We start from the raw sequence: 10,053 nt of genomic DNA, 5'->3' as shown, positions 1-10,053 counted from the left end.
CAGGTACTTAACCAGAAGGGAAGAAGTTAAACACTCAGATCGTATGTCAGAGACAATCCTGTAAAACTCATAGGTTTGGATTCATGGCTTCAGACCAAGCTTCCAGACCATTTCAAGGTTCACTAGGCAGTAACGATTTCTTCCCTTCTCCCTTCTCCCTTGCCAACGAGGCTGTCTGCCCCATTTGCCTGCTGGCAGCAGAGAACTCACAAGAGAAGGCCCTTCAATGGATGTGTTTATGTCTTCACTTCCCACCCTCAATCTGGGTGGGAAGAAGGGCAGAAAAGAGATCTTTTTCTCGAGTGTGCACACGTGAATGACAGCAGTGAGCACCAGGAGCCGTCACCCAGTGGATCCCAGTAGAATAAAATTAAATCAGAGGGCAAAGCATTTCAACAGCCTGATAGAATCGAGCTGTCTTTTAACTAAGAAGCTTCTGGCTCATTCCTCCATCTGTTTAATAGGGCATTTACATCAATTACCACTGCACCGCAGTAAAACAAGACGCTAAGAGCAGGACTGCCCCAGGAGGTGGGGACAGCGCTGCTGAGCCGGAGGGTGGGACCAGGACTCTGGGAGCTGTTGGTGGTGGCTGCCTCCCCTAAGCACATCCATTTCCTCTCAGGGATTCGAGATGGAGCTCATAATGTGAATTTATTTCTTTGTTTGTTTCTCCCTTCTAGGGAGGGAGGGTGGTTACCAGAGAAATCAAGACGATTTAGGAACAGGCGCCTGGGTGGCTTAGTTGACCAAGTGTCTGCCTTTGGCTCAGGTCGTGATCTCAGGGTCCTGGGATCAAGCCCCGCGTCGGGCTCCCTGCTCAGCGGGGAGCCTGCTTCTCCCTCCACCTGCTACTCCCCCTGCTTGTACACTCCCTCTCTCTCTCTCATGTGTACACTCTCTCTCTCTCAAATAAATAAGTGAATAAAATCTTAAAAAAAAAAAGTAATCTCTGTACCCAGTGTGGGGCTTGAACCCAGAACCCCGAGGTCAAGAGTCACATGCTCCACGTTGGGTGTAGAGCTTACTTCAATAAATAAAACTTAAGACAAACAAACAAACAAACAAACAAAAGACTATTCAGGACCTGAAACTCATTACGGACCACACACAAAACAGAAGGTTAGCTTTTAGGGTCAGACACAACACTGGCAGGAAGGTAACTGAAGGAAATGTAGAGGTGACATTTCAGGGGGTGACATAAAGTCCAAGGTAACCACACATCCGGAATCCAAACTCTAGCACCATGCTATCGCTCACACTCTAAGATGACAGCTTTCCTAAGGAAGAATTCCGGGGAAAGTTAATTGTAGCTCTGCAGACCGTCGCCAGCTTCCTGCCCTGTTGCAATTAGGCAGCTTGCCAGCCTCTCACGACAGAGCCAGAGCTTAACTTGGGATTTGGCAGCACAAATTACTTAAAGAGGTTTGGGCCCTGAGGGGTTTTGCTGATTCCCCAGAGATTTTTCAGCAAATCTGTACTATAGGAAAAAAATGAAATCTCACTGGGATGCATCACCTGTATTCCTCATTTCCATACCTGACACTTACCAGGCATCAGTGGGAGGGAAAAGTGGATGGATCCGCTTCCCACCACCACAGAGTCACAAAATAAACTAGGTAAAACTAGCCTCTCACTTTACCCTTGACGAGTGGTTTACAAGGGTTGCACCACTCTGGCCTGTAGACCCAACACCTTAATCAGGTCTCCCGAATGTTCTCCCCACTCAGCCCTGGAGTCAGATGATCTGAGATGAAATTCCTGCTCAGCCACTTACAGGCTGTATGCTTTTAGGCAGTTTACCTAACTGCTCCAATCTTCTTTTTCTTAACCATGAAATGAGGTCAACGAAACCTGTTCTTTCTTCTTACCTCACAGATGACTGTGAAGCTCAAATGACACGTGGAAAGAAAATGCTGCTAACTGGCAGACATATTTAGGAAGGGAAAACATTATCAGGACTTCCCATCTGTGCGTGGGACTTCCCGTCTTCGGTGGGGGGGGGTACTTCTCATCTCTGATGATGAATAAGGGGATGACAGGCCCCAGGGTCTTTGAATTCCTGTCAGGTAGATGCTAAAGAAAATACCCAAAACACTCTGGCCCTTTCTTTCTTTTCTTTTCTTTTTTTTTTTTAAATACCTTAACGTGCAGAGTTTGATTTGAGTTAAGAATGTTACGCTGGGGGGACAACAGACATATCAGAGTTGGTTCCAATGGATTTGTTGTCAACCCTCCTGAGAAGAAACATGGAGCCACTTCCCTTTTCCTACTTCCTCCAAGCTCCACAGGCTCTTCTCATCAGCGTCCCCCTCCCCCACTAGCACCTGCCAAAGGGTAAAAGAGAAAGGGGGCAAGACACATCTCCTGAACCATCATTCCTGTTGCTTATCATTTTACCCACACTTGCTCCTTCACCTGAAATGAAAGAGAAAGGACAGTTACTATAAGACATTCACAATGATCATTTGATTTCCATGTGCTCTCTGTAAAATAGTGCCAAGAGTGTATCCATTTTTAAAAACATCTTGAGAAATAATAAGGAAGCATTGTTATCTTTGTCATTTTTTATGCCAATATCTGAGTAAATACACATTCAAAGGTAGAAGTAGGAGGTCATCTAGCGTAATGCCTGCCATAATAGGCACTCAATAAATATTTATTCAAGGAATAAATGAATATTCATGACTTTAACAATATTTAGTGGTGAAACGATTCATTTTAAAAATTTTTATCTGAAACTCCAATATTTTGTTCAGCCAATTCAGCCTCTCTTTTCCCTACAGAAATTCCTCAGGCCCTTCCTAGGTGCCTCAAAACTGATAGAAAACCTAGAACCTTGTAGAATCATGAACATTTTTATTCTTGTATTTTGGCCTTTCCTCCATGAAGAGATACCTATTTTTAGATTTAAAAATTTGTTAATTGGACTTGTTCAAAGAATATTATTTTGTTTGTACCTCACACATTTTCATCAAATTAGACTCTGAATTCCCCAATAACAAGTATCATGTAATTACACACAAATTACATGTTCTGTTTAACATTCCTTGAAGCCATTCCATTTCATTGAACTTGTTAGTAGAAATGATTGTCAGAAAAAGCAAAAGAATCCTGTCATGTGCCCAGTTTCACCAAGATTCTACAATCCTGTACTGATCTAAGCAAGAAGCAACCTGATTTTTCCTTGGATTCCAGAAGCAGCTGGGACACTTGAGTATAGTTTCTTAAACTGGATGGAAGTATTTATATTTTTTGTGTGTCTTGGTAGGAAGCTGAACTGTATTCTCATGCCATTCACTGCAATGAGGATTTATACAATAAAAGAATTTTTTGCTGGAAGAGAGCTCAAGGGGGCCCTCCAGCCATTTCTCATTCAAAGGCACAACAGTAGACCCTTGGCATTTGAGGAATTCCAAATAACAAATTCCATTACTGACCATGATTTTCCTCACAAAAGTATGTTAGTCCAACGGAAAAGAGCAAAGTGATCTCTTTGGACCCTTCCAGATGGCTGTTGCAAATGAGGCAATATATAGAGAACAGTGAAGTCCAGTAGAAATGGAGATGCTGGCCTTGGCTAGGCTCACTAACTAGCTATGAGATTTGTTCCTACACACCAGCTTTAAGGCACACCAATTCCTATCTCAGCCAATCTAAAATTTACTACTTACCCTGGGCTTTTCAGATCACTTGAGAATCATTTAAACTCTGGAGGTTATATCTGAGATAGAGGTCCACTTTATTCTAAAAAAATCATCTGAGATCGCATCGCAGGGGAGTCAGTCCTACGAATCTCCTCATGAGACACCATCGGTCAGTCAGTCAGTCAGTCAGTGACCATCTACTTAGCCGTTCCAACATCACCGTTGCTAACTCCAGAGCAAATACAGTCCCTTCCGGAATGTGGTTCCAAAGTTCTGGCACCTTTTTTAAAGGTCAATGGCACAAAATTCTGCTCCTGATGCCACAGATGTTTGTTGGTATTTTCCATCAATGTTTGCTTTTTTGTGTTCTATTTTAACTGCATCATTTGAAAATGACACAATTAAATAACTATAAAAAACATACACCATAGACAAAGAGGTCTCAATTAAGAAATAGAGAGAATCTCTAACCGCTTTCTAAGGATTTGAGGCAAACTCTGACATCAGATGAGAAAATACCATCATAATTGGAGTAGGAATTATTCGCAAGCCAATCAGTCTCCCACATCCCGACATCATTACCAGGAATAGAAACACGTTCACTCATCTGAAGTGATTCAGGAAAACCTCTGTTTTTGAATTTTTTTAAGAAAATGTTTAAATGATATTTCTTAAGTTTTGTACCACTCGTTCTACTGAAAGAATTTGAGACAATTTATACATCAATGTAAGTCAAGACACAAGATATTGAACACAGAGAGAAAAACCCAGATTGTACGTAAGTAACGTGCACTTGTGGTCCCCAGAATAGAGCCACTTGGTGACCCTTGGTAAAAATGCCAGGTTTCTTCTCGGCTAAAGCAAATTAAAAAGCCCACAAACAATAAGCAAGCCCACGAAACATAAGCAAATCCATTATTATCTAGAGATAGGATTTGCACCTTCATCACATTTTTGAAAATAGGTAAGAGATTTTTTTTTTTTGAAAATTCAAAAGAACGAAGACTCAAGCAAAGAATGTCTCCTTCCCAAAGACAACCACAGCCAACCAGTTTTGTGTAGCGTCCCCAAGGCATCCTGGGATGATACAAGCATGTGAATAACAGTTCCCCCTCCCCAACCTTCTTTCCTCTCTATTTTAGTAGCATTTGTAGCAACCAAATTCCAGTTAATTTGCAGATTTCCCACACCGTACTCTGCCTGCCCGGGAACTGGGTCCAGAGTCCAGGGCCTCCCACAGTACATGTGGGGAGGGGTCCAGACAGATGCTGAGATTGTCACTGGTTCCCCCAGGACCAGGGCTGGGCAGTCCATCCCCTTGCCCATGTAGGACCACACATGGCCTGCAGGCCTTGGTGCCAGACTGCTCGAGGCCCTACCTGCCCAATTCCCAAGGGCTCCCTACCTCCCATTCCTGGCTTCTGCAGGAAAATTGTGTCCCTCTGTCACTCTAGCAGAGCCCTCAATGCCCATCATCCTGTCCCTTTCTTTATCTAAAAAAATTCTCTTCTAGTTTGAGGTAAGGAGACCTTCTTCATCCTTTGATATTTCTCTAAACATTTTACCTGAGCTCAGAGTCCCTTGCATCCACCTACATTTTTAAGGAAAGCAAAGCCAGGAAGTCTTGCCAGCTATTTCCTGTTTTCTTCCTTGCCCCATTCCTCTCCTGAAGGACAAGCAAGAGATCTCCTTGACAACTGGAAGGGGGCAGGGGAGCATAGCAAATTATCCATTCCCTCTCCAATGGTCTTCAGGACCCTGCATCCTCCAGCTTTTCTCCACCTCCACCGACTGGCACCACCTGCCCCCTCCCTGCACTGCAGCCAGGAGCTCTTTCCAGGGTCCTTTGTACTCGATGTGCTCTTGATACTATAGGGCCTTTCACATGCTGTTGACACTGTCTGAAAGTCTCTTTCCCTCTTCTCTAGTAATTAACCCTTTCCAGCTCAGATGCCACTTCTTCGGGAGCCTTTCTGTGCCTGTGTGTCCCCTTTTAAAATATTCTATAGCACAGTATTCCCCTCCTAGTAGCCATTATCCCACTTGGTACTTAATATTTACGTGCCCACCTCTCTTTCTAGGCTGTAAGCTCCATAAGCTCAGACTATCTGGCTTTGAGATCACTCTTGCTTTGCATAGAATCTGGCACTTAAATAAATGCTGAACCCAATGACTAAAGGAAAGAAAGAAAGAAAGGGAAAGGAAAGGACAGGAAAGGAAGAAATTCAATAAGTAAACTCAATAAATAAATGCTGATTAAGTGAATGAATGTGCCCACTGCCTCCTTCTCCTTGGCTCTCTGCTCTTCTGTGAGCCCCTGTGATTTAGCTTTTGTATGTATCACCTGTCAAGGAGATACACACTTTCCACTAAGTGGTAAGATAGCCTTCTGTATCAGCTGTCTGGGTGGCTCAATCAGTTAAGCCTCTTACTTTTGATTTCAGCTCAGATCATCTCAGAGATGTGAGATTAAGCCCCACATTGGGTTCCACACTCAGTGGGAGTCTGCTTGAGATTGTCTCCCTCTTTCAGCCCCCACCTCTCAGATAGATAGACAAATCTTAAAAAAAAAAAAAAAAAAAACCTTCTGTATCGTATTCCTTTAAACCTCTCCTCTTGGCTACTGATAGATGGTTGCACTCAGGGGTTCTTGCTAAATTTTGGATTTACCATTGAACACATTTGTGGGTGCTATAGTTAGCCCAACCCCTTTAAAATAATTTCCTTCTTTTCCTTTTATTAAGCTTTTGTAAGCATGAATTACGCATTCCCACCTGAAAGCTTGAATACGTTTTGGCCTTGCTTTTTAGCCTGCAGTCTTAAGGGTCATGGGAATAAGAAATTTGAATTGCATTCAATTTTCAGCTAAAGGAAACTAACTTTTGAATTGAGTCTTGCAGACCATGCACAATGAATGGCCTATTTTGTTTAATGACTGGCAAATCTGTGAGTCACACCAGTATAATTACCTAATTCACACACCCAGTTGATGTGCAATTCATCAGAGTTGTAGCCATACTCACCTGCCAGAAAGTTCTGCAGTCTTCCAGTCAGATAACTGATCTATACACATCAACACTCTTCAAAGACCAAAATTACGTCAATGAACTAGAATTTAGGAGACCTTTGGCTAACTTCTGGAAGTAGTATGAGGCTGGATGTAAGAGATGGTGACCCCGAAATTTATACGGGAGAGAATTCAGAGCAGCAGTCTGGTTGGAAAATGAGGATAGAAGCTGCTTTTGTGTAGAAAATGTCAAGCATCCGCATCATACAATAGGGAGCTGGGTTGACGAAGATTCTGAGAGAAGAGGGAAGGCTAAAGAGTCCCATTCCTCACCTCTTGGCTCCAACTGGCATTTGACTTCCTGAAAACAAACTGCTGGTTTTTTCTGCCCCCCACCCCAGCCCCTTCCTGGAATAATGGTAGCTTTTAATAATGGTATTGTCACTTTAAAACTTCAATTAGAGCCCACAATCTGCTTAACTCACTTTACAGTGCCTAGCACCAGAAACAAAAGGTGCTTAGTAAATATATCTTGATTGGGAGAAATAGAGTAATGCACAGTGGTTAAAAATAGGGTGCCCATATATATCTCTTCCATGCATATTGGGAAATAAATTTTACTTTTGGCGCCATTTAAGATTTAACACTTGCAGAAATAGTTCTCCTTTTTGCTCTTTATATTTTAGTAGGTTCTGCCTGTCTGGCTGGCTCTCTTTCTCTCTCTCTCTAGTTATTTCGGTGCACCAAAAATTATTGAAAAACATTTTTAAAAGATTCTCCTCTCCTCTTTGGAAATCAACTCTAAAACCTTTAAAGCCAAAAGGTAGTATTTTTCACAGATTTAAAAGGAGCTGCAGGCACCACACTAGTGATAAGTTACCAGGGTTCCAACGTGGTAGAGATTTTTTTCATTCAACAGTGAAGAGATCATTCTCTGAGACATTTCCTGACGTTTCAGGAAGTGCAGTGTGGGTTTCTAGGAGGAGCAAGAAACTGACCCTGCAATTCAGGAAATAGCCAGTAGGTGGCGTAAGCGGTGCAATCAAGCCCCAATCAAGGCCACGATCAAGTTTCCACGAAATGTTGAAAAGCACTTTTTATTTTTCCACTGTGGAGTTTCGCCTTAAGACAATCGACCCTGTCTGATTTTATTAGATGCTATGTGATGACACTTCACATCCCAAAGTTTAACGTAGAATAAAATAAAATATAAACCTTGAAAGCATGATTATTTGTGTATCCATTCCCCCAGGGTCCCTGGATATGGACCATCTCTTGCCATCCTTCCGTTCCCGGTGGCATCGAGGGCACTGAAAGGACTGTCTGCTCTGGAAGGCTCTCTGTACATGCTTGTCGAATCGAGGTCTTCATCATCAAGAGGGATCACATCGTGGTCATCAAATCCTGACTTGATCGCGTCTCACCTGTGTGCCTTTTCTTCTGGGTCCTTTTCTAGGGCCCCTGCCTTTCGGGAATGACGAGTGGGGCACTTCAGACATGCAGAAGAAAATGCGGGTGTTTTCTGAATTTAGTCTGCAATCTCGCTCTCCTCCTGAGGCTCCGCCATTACTTTCTCGGACCAAGAAGAAACCACTAAACCTCCAGCTCAGTTCAAGGATCTGATCCTTGACAGAGAGCCTTGCTACTCAGGGTGTGGTCTGACCCCAGTCATACTGGCCCCAGCTGGGAGCTTGCTCAAGTCTCAGACCCCACCCCAGGCCTCCTGAGTCACAATCTGCATTTTATAGGATCCTAGGCAATCTTCCTGCCCATTACCTTTTGAGAGGCCTGAGACAGGCCCTTAGGGCACAGAGCTCAGCCTCTCCTAGATAAAATGCTAGTCACCTCGGTAGCCTTCCCCTCCCCTGCCTCTCTCCCTTAGGTGCATCTGGCCAATGAATCTTCAGGGATGAATGAAGTCTGTCACAGGAGTGCCCCCGGCCTACTAGGCCTCACCTCACATCACAATATGGTAGACCGCTCAGAGGTCTGGCAAGACTCCCGCTTGGCCCCGTTCATGGCTACCCCCAACCCTAACAGAGGCCTCCTTGCTTCAGCTATAGAACCTCCCTCTGGCAGGGCCAACAGGTGACTCCCAGCGACTTTTGGGTCCTGCCTGGGCCACTTCAGAATCTCAGGGCAGCTTGGTAAAACCCTTCCTGAGAGCCTTCACCCACCTGACTATATCTGGCTACTACTCCGGCTTCCCTCCACCAGGTATCGAGGCAAGTCACTGACCCTGCAAGTCAGCCTCCCCCGGAACCCCAAATTAGTCAGAGGGCAGACTCATCTGACTTCCACACGCTCCTCAGTTGGTCCAGAATATCTTCCCCGTGGCCAAAGCACAGAGGAGGGAAATCAGGAGACAGACATGGAAAGCTTCCTGTTTGCCATCTTGCAATCCTCCCAGATAAAGATATACATTAGGCAAGAGGCAGATGGATGCCTCAGGAAGATGAGGGTCCTGCTCAGGTATTCCGGAAGTTTCAGAGGCACGCACATTCATCATTCTATTTGGGCTCGCACAGAGCCCCCACACAACAGATGCTTGCTGCCTCACGGCTGAATGGGCACCTCATTTCTCCTGGCTCTACTTCCTTATATTAGGAACATGAACAGCAACAAGCACGACAGACCTTGTATCACAGGGAGGTGGGGGGCATGAGCTGAGGTCACGGACGTCTGGAAACTTTGTATACTGTTAATGCTGAAAAAGCGTGACCACCTCTCACTGTTTGGAGCTTGTAGTGTAGAAAGCACTGTTACATGTAGTGTCTCATTTTATCTTTACAACCATCTTTTGAGTTGGGTAGAACAAGTATGATTGATTCTCATTATCGGTGGTCCTTAAGTTCTATAGAGTCTCCACAAACACTGAATTAGCAAATGCGGAACCATGGCTCCTAGCGGAAATACTGGCTTAGGTTCCTGCCAGTCCCTGGTCACATCATTTTCATCGGTTGATCATTACTAAACGTGCTTCCTATATGCTTCTGTTTAGAGACACCTCGTGTAACACATACTGCTGGTTTATTAGCATCGAGCTCCTGGCCAACAGCACTGGAACTCATGCTTGGGTGAAGCTCAGCTAAGACGTGTTTTTCCATAAAGCGCATCACAGCCTTCTTGCGCTCAGGAGCACTGTGCAGCACCAGCGCTAGGCTCGGGCTGTTTTAAACAAAACCCAAATGCACAAAAATTTTGTTAGATGTAGCACTAAGTAAACGCTGCAGAAAGGACACTTGGTCACAGTATGGGGGCAGGAACAAGAAGGCAGTGTGCCCTGCTGCCTTGTCTGACACCCTGTAAGAAAGGGTGGGTGCATCAGACAACTCAAATGTTTCTCGGCTCTGCGTGAAGCCTCACTTGATCACAAAAGTGCCGTGAGCAATGTGGGGG

The sequence above is a fragment of the Ailuropoda melanoleuca genome, chromosome 10 (assembly GCF_002007445.2).
Source record: "Ailuropoda melanoleuca isolate Jingjing chromosome 10, ASM200744v2, whole genome shotgun sequence".
Taxonomy (NCBI): domain Eukaryota; kingdom Metazoa; phylum Chordata; class Mammalia; order Carnivora; family Ursidae; genus Ailuropoda; species Ailuropoda melanoleuca.
Note: the sequence above shows the minus strand (reverse complement) of the source record.